The sequence below is a fragment of the Eleutherodactylus coqui genome, chromosome 1 (genome assembly GCF_035609145.1).
Source record: "Eleutherodactylus coqui strain aEleCoq1 chromosome 1, aEleCoq1.hap1, whole genome shotgun sequence".
Classification (NCBI taxonomy): domain Eukaryota; kingdom Metazoa; phylum Chordata; class Amphibia; order Anura; family Eleutherodactylidae; genus Eleutherodactylus; species Eleutherodactylus coqui.
In genome coordinates, this window is record NC_089837.1 from 318,758,216 (window position 1) to 318,771,022 (window position 12,807).

The 12,807-nt window shown below is 42.4% G+C and overlaps 1 protein-coding gene across 5 annotated transcripts in view; it reads left to right on the top strand.

The window, feature by feature from the left end:
• The window catches only part of ADGRB2 (adhesion G protein-coupled receptor B2), a 399,447-nt gene that overhangs the window by 329,092 nt on the left and 57,548 nt on the right, over window positions 1-12,807 (top strand). The gene's annotated exons all lie outside the window — the stretch shown is intronic.

Consider the following 12,807-nt stretch of genomic DNA (forward strand, 5'->3'; position numbering starts at 1 on the left):
CATCTTCTCATTCCTGAGCTACTGCAGTGCCCCCAGGGTCACCTCACTGCACACCGGCCGGCTTGTCATGAAGGCTGCATTCTTCTTCCTGCAGGTCAGTGAAGGTCAGGTCCCTGTGATGTAGCGTTCACTGCCTAGGAAGGAATGCTAATCTATTGCAGAGACAGCTCTCATGAGCAGTCTCTCCAGTAGATCGGCACTCCCCTTGCTGGCCCGTGAACTGTGACGTAACGTACATTGGCTGGCAGGAAGGAGACTGCCTGCAATGTATGTTACCTCACAGAAAGCATAAGAATCAGCCAGCTGGAGGTGTGGTTACCCCTGGGACTGCAGGGGACAGGAGAAGATAGGTGAGGTGAAGATTTGGTAAGTAGACTGATAGGGGAGGAATAGCTAAGTATAGATTTTTTTTATATGACAGAACCCCTTTAATACTAGAACACTGTTTATTACATACAAACATCATAAGAACCTAGCTCAAAACATCAATAGAGCATGTCAACCACATTCTGTACAGAAATTTGGCACCAGAACCAAAGTCAGTACATAAGTACAGCACTAGAACCAAGTTCAGTACATAAAAATAGCGCCAGCCCAAGCTTATAATATAAATACAACACAATAACCCATTTCAATACATAAATATGCTACCAAAACTAAGCTCAGTACATATATACAGTACCAGAACCTAGGTCAATACAGAGATGTATTGCAGAGTGAGGTAAAGCACTGCTATATAAGTTTGTATCATGTGAAATAAATGCTAGCTGTTGTTATTCCACAAACATTAATTCTGTGACCCTTCATCACTCTGCAGACCATAAAATCACTAGAGTACAGTTAAGGCAGTCAGAGGTAGAATAACCAGTGATTTTCAATGACTCACATGTGACAACATTTTTCTGTCTGTAGACATTGCATGTTTCTTCTCCATCTGCCTCAGACCACAATGGCGACTTTCCCGAGCCACAACTCATAGCTGCAGAGATTGCTGCACAGATGTCTTTGACTCTTTGCTTTTTTTCCTTCCTTTACCCCTATATTAAGACAAATTCTTAATTGTGCTGCAACACTTGGTGACCCTGAATACTGCAGAACAGTGCAACACTAATACACCCTGAATCCAAAATTAGCCCCAGACAGAACTCAAAATTAGCCACATGCAATGGCCGTTACTATCAAAATGAGTCACAGATAGAGGCCCTTGAATCCAAAATTAGCTGCACTGTGTCTCCTGAATCTTCAATTATCACCACTGTGCCCCCGAATATTTCATTAGTCCTACTATACACCCTGAATCCTTAATTAGCCACACTATGTGCACCCTGAACTTTTAATTAGCCCCAATATGCCCCTGCAAACATAATTAGCCGCACTGTATCCTAGTAATAAAATAAGTAACCCACTCACCTGCTACAGCATATCTTATCCAATGCCTTGGTCCTTTGAGGCCATGACCCTGTGGTATGATGCAGATAGCTCAATGAAAGCATCATGCTGCCTGCCTCACAGAGAAGGCATTGGGTGGTGAAGCAGGAAGCCAACCAGCTTCCTGCAGTGCTGTTGCCAAAGTCAATTGTATCCGTGTCTTGAAGAAAAGGATATAATTGATTTCAGGGAAGGGGGATCAAATGATTTATTGAACCAACTGGTATTTTAACAACTGGATGAGAGAACCAGGAAGAACTGGCTGAATCCTACACCTGTAGATAACACAGGATACTTTAAGAAGTCTTGTGGAGTCCATGCCTCAAGAGGTCAGAGCTGATTTGTCAGCACAAGGGGACTTACATAAGGTAAGTATAGGCAGGTGTTTCCCATTATCGGTAATCAGTATATGATTCGCAAAAGTAATCTGTGTGGTGCAAAACAGTAACTAGAAGTCATGGAAGAGAGGGTTGCAGCTTCTCAATGCTTTAAAAGGAACAGCATAAGGGAAAAGCGAGCAGCCTGGGAGACATTTGACCGGGCTCTGACTGTTGTCACATATGTACTCCACTTTTATTTATACTTTGTTAGACAGTCCACGGTGTAAAAGGATTTTAAGGACTCCCTCACACAGGCGTTGCTAGAAGCGCCGGGATTTAAATTGCGGTCCTTTGCCGCGTTTTACTTTAGCTGAAAAGCACCGCGATCAAGCGGCTGTCTGAGGCTATGAGAGGCTCCATTGAAAACAATGGGTAACTCTGACAGTGTTTAGGGCTGCGCTGAAAGTGCAACTCTAAACGCTGATAAAAAGTCTGTGTGAGGTCTAAGTGTGCTTTCACATTTGCGCTGGGGATTCTGCTTTCCTGCTCCATTTGGGGAATTGCCTCGGCCGAGCGGTTCCGTCTCTGGGTGGCATTGCACTGCACCATGCGTTCCCCATTGACCACAATACGGTCTGTCCACTTTCCGTCCAGCTTTTGGATGGAAGAAAAAGCTCTGTATGCTGCGCTTTTTCTTCCGGTGTTTTGAGCTGCATCTGAGATGGAACCTCCAACCGAAGTTTCCGGCACAGATGTGAAACCTCCATAACTGTCTCATTGATAAATGTGACAGCATGACTGACTGTTGTAAGGATGCCGCTACATTAAGATTGTCTACCACGGGATCACCTACCCCAGGATCCCATACTCCAGGATCCTCTTCCCCAGGATCCCCTACCCCAGGATCCTCTACCCCAGGATCCCCTATCTCAGGATCCTCTTCCCCCAGGATCCCATAGCCCAGGATTCCACACCACAGGATCCTCTTCCCCAGGATCCCATACCCCAGGATCCTCTTCCCCAGGATCCCCTACCCCAGGATCCTCTACCCCAGGATCCCATACCCCAGGATCCACTACCCCAGCATACCCTACCACAGGATCCTCTACCCCAGGATCCCCTATCCCAGGATCCTCTTCCCCCAGGATCCCATACCCCAGGATCCCCTACCCCAGGATCCTCTTCCCCAGGATCCCCTACCCCAGGATCCTCTACCCCAGGATCCACTACCCCAGCATACCCTACCCCAGGATCCTCTACCCCAGGATCCCCTATCCCAGGATTCCATACCCCAGGATCCCACACCACAGGATCCCCTAACCTAGGATCCCCTACCACAGGATCCTCTACCCCAGGATTCTCTACCCCAGAATTAAGCTATGTTTAGGTTGCTTCTGCATGTGGATTATAAAACTACATATGTATGTATGTGTAGGCAAACGATGTACGTGATTGAAGCGTATATAGACTGCACACTCAGGAGTGAAGCCGTCATGAACAACATAAGCGTAGCACATGTACACTGCATACAATACATGAGTCGGTGTGTGGGTGTAAGTGTGACCTTCTCAGTTATTCTTCTAGTGTAGAGAATATGACATTAGTTTTGGAGTAGGTTCATTTATGTCATGCTGAATTCATCATGCTGCAGTAATTGATTGCTTTACTAACAGTTACTTTCTAACATCATGGATAAGTTTTTCATATGGCTAATGCAGTTTATCAGAAGTTAGCAAAGTGTGTTTTATGCTATTTAATATATTAAAATACATGAATACAGTAATGGCACGTTTAAAGACACAAGACATTAAAGGGTTACTTCTCTCATAAAGACCAGAAAAGCTTTCAGAGTAATTTTGTGCAGTGTTAATTGAACTGTTACATTGGTGGCTGCCAAATGATCATGACCAGCCATTGTCAGCAGTGACTGCCTTCTAGACTCTGAAACAAATACAGTGCTAGTGGAATGACCAGTTTTGCATTTGTAAAGAAGTCTCTGTGGGGCTTGATTATAAATTCTTACTCAAACTGAGGAGAAATATTACAGGATGGTTGTCTGCTTAATCATCATGTGCTATTTAATTAAAATCCAGCTTTCCCATGTTCTGAGTTCTGCCAGGGTTGAATAAGACTCGACAGCTGCTTATAATGCTATTAATAACCAGTTATTTGGCTTAAAAGTTCATTTCGCCCTCAAAAAAACTGGATAAAAATAGATGCAGCATTTTATTGGCTGGAAACCTTGGCAAATGGGAATGAAGAGATAATGATTGAAGTCGAACGTCACGTGTAGAATCTGGTAAAGGCATTCCCATTATTCCAACACCAGGATTTCAGACAACTATATGTCCAGTCCTACGTGAATGTGCAGGATCGATTGGAATGCCTTTTTGTATCTTTTTTCTTAATATATTATGCTTTATGGCTGTCTAGTAGATCTCCTTTCTAAAAGGTTAATGGGCTCTTCACATATCTCCCTGCATATAAAGAACAGTCTGTTCATTTACTGTTATTTATGGTCATTAGAAATTAATTGTCCAAGTGTATTTTAGTTCGTGTTCATGGCCTCTCTGTAATGTGGGAGGAAACGAAGCGAAGGGTATGAAGAATTTACAAACACATTGGCTGGAACAAAGCCCGGCACCCCACTGCTGGAAGGCCAGAATGCTAACCACCTAGCCGGTGTGCCGCCACACAATATACGTATTCTCTTGTGTTCTCTTTATTACACTGGAAAGTACTGTAAAAGCTTCTCCTTCATCCTTTGCTAATTTAAAAGGCTTTTGAAGAAAGCTTTTCACCCAATTATTCCTATTCCATATGTTTTAATGAGATGTTATGTAGCTTGTGTTCTGGTTTTCCACAGCCTTGAATATGTTTTCTAGCCATAAAAAATGCCCTAAATGCGAAAATAATGCACTTCTAAGTACACTTACCTCAAGAATTCTTCACTGTTCCCTCAATACTTCATTGTTGGCATGTCTTGTGGTGCACTAAGGTCAGCCTGTATTCAGATGCTCATATATGAGTTGCGTCTGAGCGACTTGCATCTTATAACACACAGACATCCGTTTGTTTGCTGTCAATATTCACAAACAAAAGTGTGAAATGGATGAGAATATATTTAAAAAGTGGTGACAGATAACCCACAAGTACCGAATAACCTAACTGGCTATCATAGGTCCATGTGCTATCCATATATTGCATTGACCCAGCACATGGTCCAAATATATGGCTGTCTCTGTGGGCCCTTACTTGTCATGTATCATCCCTATGGTCAACATGTCATCATGCAGGTGTGCAATAAAAGATGTGGCAGCAACCTTGACAGTATCAGTTAGGGAACAGTGAAACATATTGAAGGTGAGTATATCGAAAAGTTTATTATTTTAGGCAATTTCAAAATGTTTTTTAAGCTTCTAAGACGCCCCTTCGAAGATTTGCTGTTCCATCAGATTGTCAAATTCTCTGAAACTCAGGAAAAGGAAAGAAGACTTTGCTAAACCCAAAGAACTGTCAACCAGATTCCTTTCCAGATCAATTCACCTTTTATTTTCCATTATGCTTTTCTTATCAAAAACAAAAATGGGCCAAAGTAGAGATGAGAAATATTGCTGCATTTTGAGTTTTCTGTTTTAGGTTTCCTTCACACTTTTCTGGTTGCATCTTTTGACCCTAAAAAGCGTATTTAGGAAAAGCCATCAATTTTTTTTAACTGATCTACACTATTTTAGACAAAATATGCAACAAATTGCCGGAAGAAATGCAGTGTTTTAGTGCATTTCATATTTCTCTATTGACTTGCTACTAACATCATGTCGCAGCATTTTTTGCCCCATAAACAGGACAAAAAATACCTGGAAGAATGCATAGAAAGCTCTGATGTTGGGGTGGTGTGGCTGGCCAGTGAACTGAAAGGATGCATCTTACTGTGGATCCTGCAGTAGAGAGCTAAATGTTCTCTAATACGGGATCCTGGTGCCAACAAAATCCCATCTACCATTTCTGGACCTACCCAGTCCTGCTGAGGCTTGGTGGCATGTCGACAGATCTGCAGCAGCCTGCACAGCACCTGCGGCCTGGTCGTCAGGGACACGAAAGGGAACACTGCTGTGTAGAGAGGTAAAGGCACCGGAGTGTCACTATGGCGCTCGCTTACCTTCTGCTGTAAGGAGCACTGAACTGTTGGGTCCTGCTCCGGCACATGCTGTGGGGGCCTCCTGGTAATGGACTGTAGAGGGCAGCAGGGCCATGATCTACCGTGGTGGATAACTGTAAGTACTGCATTGCGGACTGAGAAGGAGAATGGGGCCAGCTCTTCAGTGCAATTCCCACCTCCGGGCACCTCAAGAGCACTCTTAGTAGCAGAGACACTGAAGATTAGAGTAACAGCCCATCAGCTTTCAACTGCCATTAGCTCATGTTCTCTCTGCACTGCCATATGGTGGGACCTGCACCATTTTTCTGGGTTTGCTGCTGTACATACCTGTAACAGTATTTTTGTGATTAGTGCAGGTCTGGTTAATGCCCGACCATCTTTGTTTTAGCTATAATGAAGATCAGGAAGGATATAGCTTCTCTTTGAGCACTGAGAAGGTGTGAGGACACTTATAAGACCAGTCATGCACCTTTGGAAAATATGCAAATGGTAAGATGGAACAATATCTCTACATCACCAACTATTGGAAGGTAGCATTCCTGCAAGTCAATGTCAGAGTTTTTAAAAAGCCTTGTAATAATGACTGGGAATTGTGAGCCAAAGCTGGACACTGATGATGGACAATCACCCCTGTGCATGGTTATCTTCTCCTTCCAGAGTGGATTCTGGCTTTGGCTCACAATTTCCAGTCATTTTTACAATTCTTGTTGTCATTGACTTGCAGGAATGCTGCCTTCCTATAGGTGGTGCTGTGGAGGTATAGTTACATTTTCCAATTAGCCATGACAAACTACGGTAACCTATTGGAATTGGCTGCCACTTACTGGACATTGCTTTTAGCGCTAAAGCTACCTCTAATACTATATAGGTCATATTACCATGATCCACAGCTGATATAAGTGGCCACAATTACTATTGCAGAGAGTCACAGTTCTCCTCAGCCTTTTCAGTTGAAAGGGCCCACCGTTTCCCTAATAGACCAATACCATGAGGGGCTCCTCCCAAACCTTATTTGGCGAGAATATTAAATAGTAGGGACCCTGACATTGTTTTTCAAATGACCCACAAAACTCGTGAAAACCGCTTTGAGATGTCATCGATGTCAATATTTCCTAACTTTTCTTCAGAGCTTCTAAAACAACGAACTTTGTCCACACAGGTTAAATGTTGTTTGAGAGATCTTCAGATCCCCTACTCTATGGCCTACCTGGATAGGCTAAGAGTGTTGGATGATGACCAAGCAATTTTATTTAACAGCCCTTCTGAGGCCGATCAGTGTTTGCCTTGTCAGCGCCACTCTCTACGATGTCATGGAAGATGAGTATCTACCGTGTTTCCCTGATAATAAGCCCTACCCTGATTTTTGGAGGGAAAGTGTTGAAATATCAGCCATACCCTGAAAACAAACCCTAGCTACACTACAGGGGAAAAAAAACAATACTCAGCTAGCAGGCGCCGTCTGAATCCCTCCTGCTGGTCACTGGTGCTCTGGCAGGTTTCCGTGCAGTCCTCAATGCCGACAGAACATCTCTTCTTGGTGACAGTGCTTGAATACCCCACCTCCAGCAAGCGATTGGTCTGATTGATTCACTAGCACAGCCTCGGCCAATCAGAGCTGGCGCTCAATGAACCAATCACAGCCATTAATTGAATTACATTATTGAACGGCTGTGATTGGTTCATCAACCGCCGTCTTTGATTGGCTGAGGCGGAACTCGTGAACCAATCACAGCAATCGCTTCCTGAAGACAGGGTATTAAAGCCCCATCACCAGCAAAAAATGTTCCGTCGGCATTGAGGACTGCACAGAAGCCTGCCAGAGCACCGGTAACCAGCGGGAGAGACCCAGGCGGCGCCTGCAAGGTGAGTCTAAGACTTCTCCCGAAAATAAGACTCTGTGCCTCTTTTGGGGCAAAAATGAATACAAGACAGTGTCTTATTTTTCAGGAAACACAGTATGTGATCTGTTGGACTTCTCACATTTACCATCCTGCACACGTTGTTTTGTAATAGATGAGCTATTCTATCATATATAGTGGATACCCCTCTCTTTTTTCTTCTTACAAGCAATTCTATGCTCCATACAATGTTTTATTTTCTTTGTAATTGGGAGGCAATCTTTACTGCGCGATAAATATGCTATGTATGCTTAATTTAGATGTGCTCATGCATTTGGTTTCGCTATAGGGTCCCACTTCCCTGCCTCTGCCAGATATGAAGGGCTCTCATAAATACTTGTATGGGAATCGGCCTTGGGACCTAGGTTATAAGCTGTTTAATGCTCCGAGCTTATTTCTGCTATGACCCTGGTGAGCTTTCAATCTGTGAATTGCTTTTCTTTTTCATTGACAGGATGATATATAATTGGGGGCTGCCAGGCAGGGCAACATAGTTTTTCGTCTCTACGACAGTTTTCTCCCTTTGTGATAGAGACTCCCCCTAGTCCCCTGTTACTCATCTATTGAATAAGCAATTAGTACCATGTTTCAGATTGTTCGTGCATGTCAATTCTGGCATTGTCTATGCTATAGCAGTCTATGTCTTCTCTATACTGTATCGGCCTTTGCCTCAGCATCTCTGGCCTTAACCGATAGTATGGGAATCCTAATGTGAGCGCGGCCTTATTCCGATTAGGTTGCAATATATCGGGATGTTGTGAACTTCTCAGTGTCATAGATGCCCATTTGGTAATGCTGATTTTAATCATTTAAGTATACACAACACCTATATTTACTCCTTTTGGATTGAGGTAACTAATTTTCTTTCTCAGATTATGGCCAAACAGATCACTTTCGACCCAGCTCTTTGTCTCCTGGGTATTGTTGACACGGATGCCTGGTCATATTATGCAAAAATCTTAAACGAAAGTCCACGGCAGTTTATTCACGCCATGTGAATCACGCCGGCCGACGCTTCCCATAGCATTGCTATGGAAAGCGCCAGCAGCTGGCCACGAGCGGAGAATCATTGCAACTCTCCGCTCACGGCAGGCAATTCGCAGCATGCTGCGAATTGCCCCGATTCTCTGCGGTCAGCCTATCTATTGGATAGGGCTAACCGGCGAAGATTCGCTGGCGGCTCCTGCTCCCGGACGGCGGCTCCCATGGCGGAGCTTCACTGCGGGATACCGTATTGCCCATGAACAGCCGGCCTTAGAGAATCTCTCTTTATGGTTTGAAAGGCCATTGCTATCCGATGGATGGCCCTGAGATCCCCTTTCATCACCCAGTCGAAACGTCTGATTAATGATTCCATAATATTAGTATATGAGAATATGGTTTATAAAAACAGAGGGTGTCCAGATAAATTTAGGCAGATTTGGGGCAATTGGTGTTCCACTCCATTTACTATGTTTAATGTACATGGTTTTAGCAGCTTAATGGCCAGTGTTATTATGAGCGAAACATAAAATGATTTGTATGATAAGTCTGTCAGCAAAAGCAGCGCTCCTGGGATCAGGAAGTACAGAGTAAATGTGCACCAAAAGAGTGTAAAAGGTGACTTACCTGGTGTGACCAGGTCGCCCAAGGTGAGGGCAGTCTGCCACACCTGAAGTCCCAGTAGGCAGTGTTATTAACACTGTGCAACAAAATAAAAAAAAAGTAATAACAGAAAGTAATTGATGTTTCTGCCAAATTAAAACCTGCTGATTCCACTGGTAAAACAGAATCCTAGCAGCACGTCTCACTTTTAAGTTATGAACCATTTCCTTATTTCAGATGATAACAGTTTGGACGTGCCGTAATATTACTATTCAACTGTTTTTGGTGGAAAATAATGCTTTATCTTTCTGTTTATGTTTGGTATTTCACATGCAGAAGTAACAGTCCGTATGGTGGCCTCTTTGTTCTCGCCATACAATGGGAATGGCGAATGGCGTTCTGCTGCTGGCTTTCAGCCACTGTGTAAGATGAGTGTTACATGACACACAGATGATGTGCGGTGCCACTTCTTATCTTGGTCACTAAGCTTTATTCCATAAATACTTGCGATAGGTCCACTATACCACGGATGTTATTTTTCTCTGCTGTGTCTTTCTTGTGAACTGTCCGCAGAAATTGTCTGCGTTGTTAAGACATCCGTGCCACAGAGCCATATTGTTATAAAATGTTGCTAAATAGTCCAAGTCTAACCAATGTCCTATAAAAACACAGTTCATCAATTACAACTTACTGGTGGATGATCTGCAGCGTTTCCGCCACATGGAAAACATACCCTATATGTTACATAAACCTACCCTTATGGTGTTCAGTCAGCATGTGGTGTGTAACAATGATTGCAAAATAGTTGTTCAGTCAGTTTTGTTATCCTTTTTATTAAGCAAGGTTAATAGCGAGCCTACTGGATTAATTGTATAGGCAGATTTCCAGTACAGCCCCATAACTGGAAAACCTTACGTGGCAGAAAAAAACAAATATCATGTTTGAATTCAGTGCACTAAAGTTACTATGAGCCACCTATCTGCTTATCTGTTAAAAAATGACCCCAGCGCTCCAGGGGGTAAACCATAAACTGATAGTGGATAAGTAGGTCACTGAACGTTTCCCACCACAATATGTGTTTGTTATTGTTTGTCTATATATGGCTAACTAAGCTAACTGTATACTTCAATAAAGACTTGGAAGTTCCACCCTGATGAACTTCTGTGGACGTGATTGATCGATTACCAGGATCAAGGGGTGTTCTCATCTGACACACCCCTGTGAAGTAAGTGGCCCATTTATCCACTATCAGTTTGTGGTTTACCTCCTGGAGCGCTGAGGTCATTTTTTGACGCATGATTTGTATTATAATTGGCCCGCTATTATATTATATTGTTCTATGCTTTTTTCATGTGTTCTTCTACTTCTAATTGTAAGACAGTGCGGAGTGTTTGCTTCTGTTTTAGTTCCTGTGTTCTTTACATGTAATCTGCAGGACCTTTATAAGAAATCTTTCAATAAAATGAGTTTAAATTTAAAAAAAATCTTTTTTGCAAAAAAAAACCCCACTGTATGTGAAACCACGCTAAATGTAGCGATACGGCTGGACTTTCCAATGCCATGTTTGTAGGATGTAGTACTGACATAGGGCTCTTTATAATTCATTCCTCACTGTCTTTTATGGTATTTGGAAAGAACATTCATTTTTTGCTGAGTGTTCATCAAAGTGCACCTATATGAAGCTATATGGAGAAAAGCAAGTAACAGGATGAATCAGGGCAATTTTTATTTTCTATATTAATGCCAGATTTCTCTAGGTCACTGGACAAGGACATAAGGCATATCATACGGTGCTTACTATATGCCATCTTCTACAGTATTTTTTAATTCAGCAATACAACTTCTCTAAAAGTTGTAATGAATGGGTGTACTTTGTAGTGAGGTCAAATGATGGCCAAGGTTTAACATAGCAAAAGTTCTATGTCTGCATTCTCCTCGAATATAAATCTGTCACTGCTTGAAAAGAGTAAATTGTATTGATTATAATCACACTTCTGCAGGCGGTTAGTTACAGAGATGTTTCATGATGGCTAGAAAGTATGCTAATTTCTCAATTTACGAGGACATCAGTGTAATTCATCCTATGCTGGTGTTTTTGTCTTTTACCAGACTTAGCACTTTTTGCAAGTTAACCTGGGTCTCATTAATCAGTTCACATAAGAAGACTTAGTAATTTACTGAGCCAAGTTTAACCCAGGAATAGAGTTTGTTCCAAATTTAGAACCAGGCATATTAACTGCACAGAATTGGCAAGGCTTACTACTCCACGGGAAGTCCCAAAGCCCCTTGCAGTTAAAGTATTTTTAGAAAAAATATGTCTGAAGTTCTTCTAATGGATGCGTTAGGAATAGATAGAGATAGATACTGTAGATAGATAGTTATATATAAGATAGACACTGTGATAACTGTAGAACATGTTGTACAGTAAACGTAGAGATATGACAAAAAATAAAGTGGCAGCTATACAGCAAGACACCTTCCCAGTTTGTTACATCTGCTCATAGTAATGTTAGGGTAACGTTTTAGCTCTAAATTCCAACTGCAAGATGGGGCTCAAAACCGATGTATATTATGAGAAATGGCGATTACGCGCAAGATTCCCAATTCCACAAGCTACAGCATTAATATTAACAATTTGCTTTTGCCAAAGAACAGCTATACATTAAAACATTAAGTATTGACAATGACATTGTCCTGACAATCTACACATCTGTGCTGCTCCTACAAAAATACCCCCAAATATATGAAAATAGGCAAAATGACGACACAAATACTTGTGTCACTTTAGCTTTTAGCAGGGGCGTAACTATAGAGGATGCAGGGGATGCGGTTGCACCCAAGTCAAGGAGCCTTAGGGGGCCCATAAGGCCTTTCTTCTCCATATAGGATGCCCAGTACTATGAGTAAAGCATTATAGTTGGGGGCCCTGTTACAAGTTTTGCATCGGGGCCCAGGAGCTTCAAGTTACGCCTCTGGCTTTTAGTATATATACCACAATGATAATGAATATTTAAAAGCTACAGACACCTTTGCCATCGAAAAATAAATTTTACATACAGCATTTTAGAGCTTACCTTCAGTTAAAACAAGTTGCACATATTTTCAGGCTGAAGTTCTCATTCCTTCTTTCATTTATAGTCCCCTAGATATACAGTTTACAACCTCCTCTTAGTTTGAGGCTTTCCTCATGTGAGCGAGTCTTTCCCAGTAATACATGCCGGTTGTGGTGTCTGTGTGTCCAGGGTGCTGCTGCCTTCACTAGATCACATGTACCAGTATTTATTCATTCTCCTTCTACAGCCCATGAGGGATCTGATCTCCCTTGCGCTGACACTAATGTGGAGGAATGTGTCATTCTTCCCACTCCACACAGTATTCTGTTGGTGCTTTGCTTTCTCTCTTCACAGAGACACAGGCT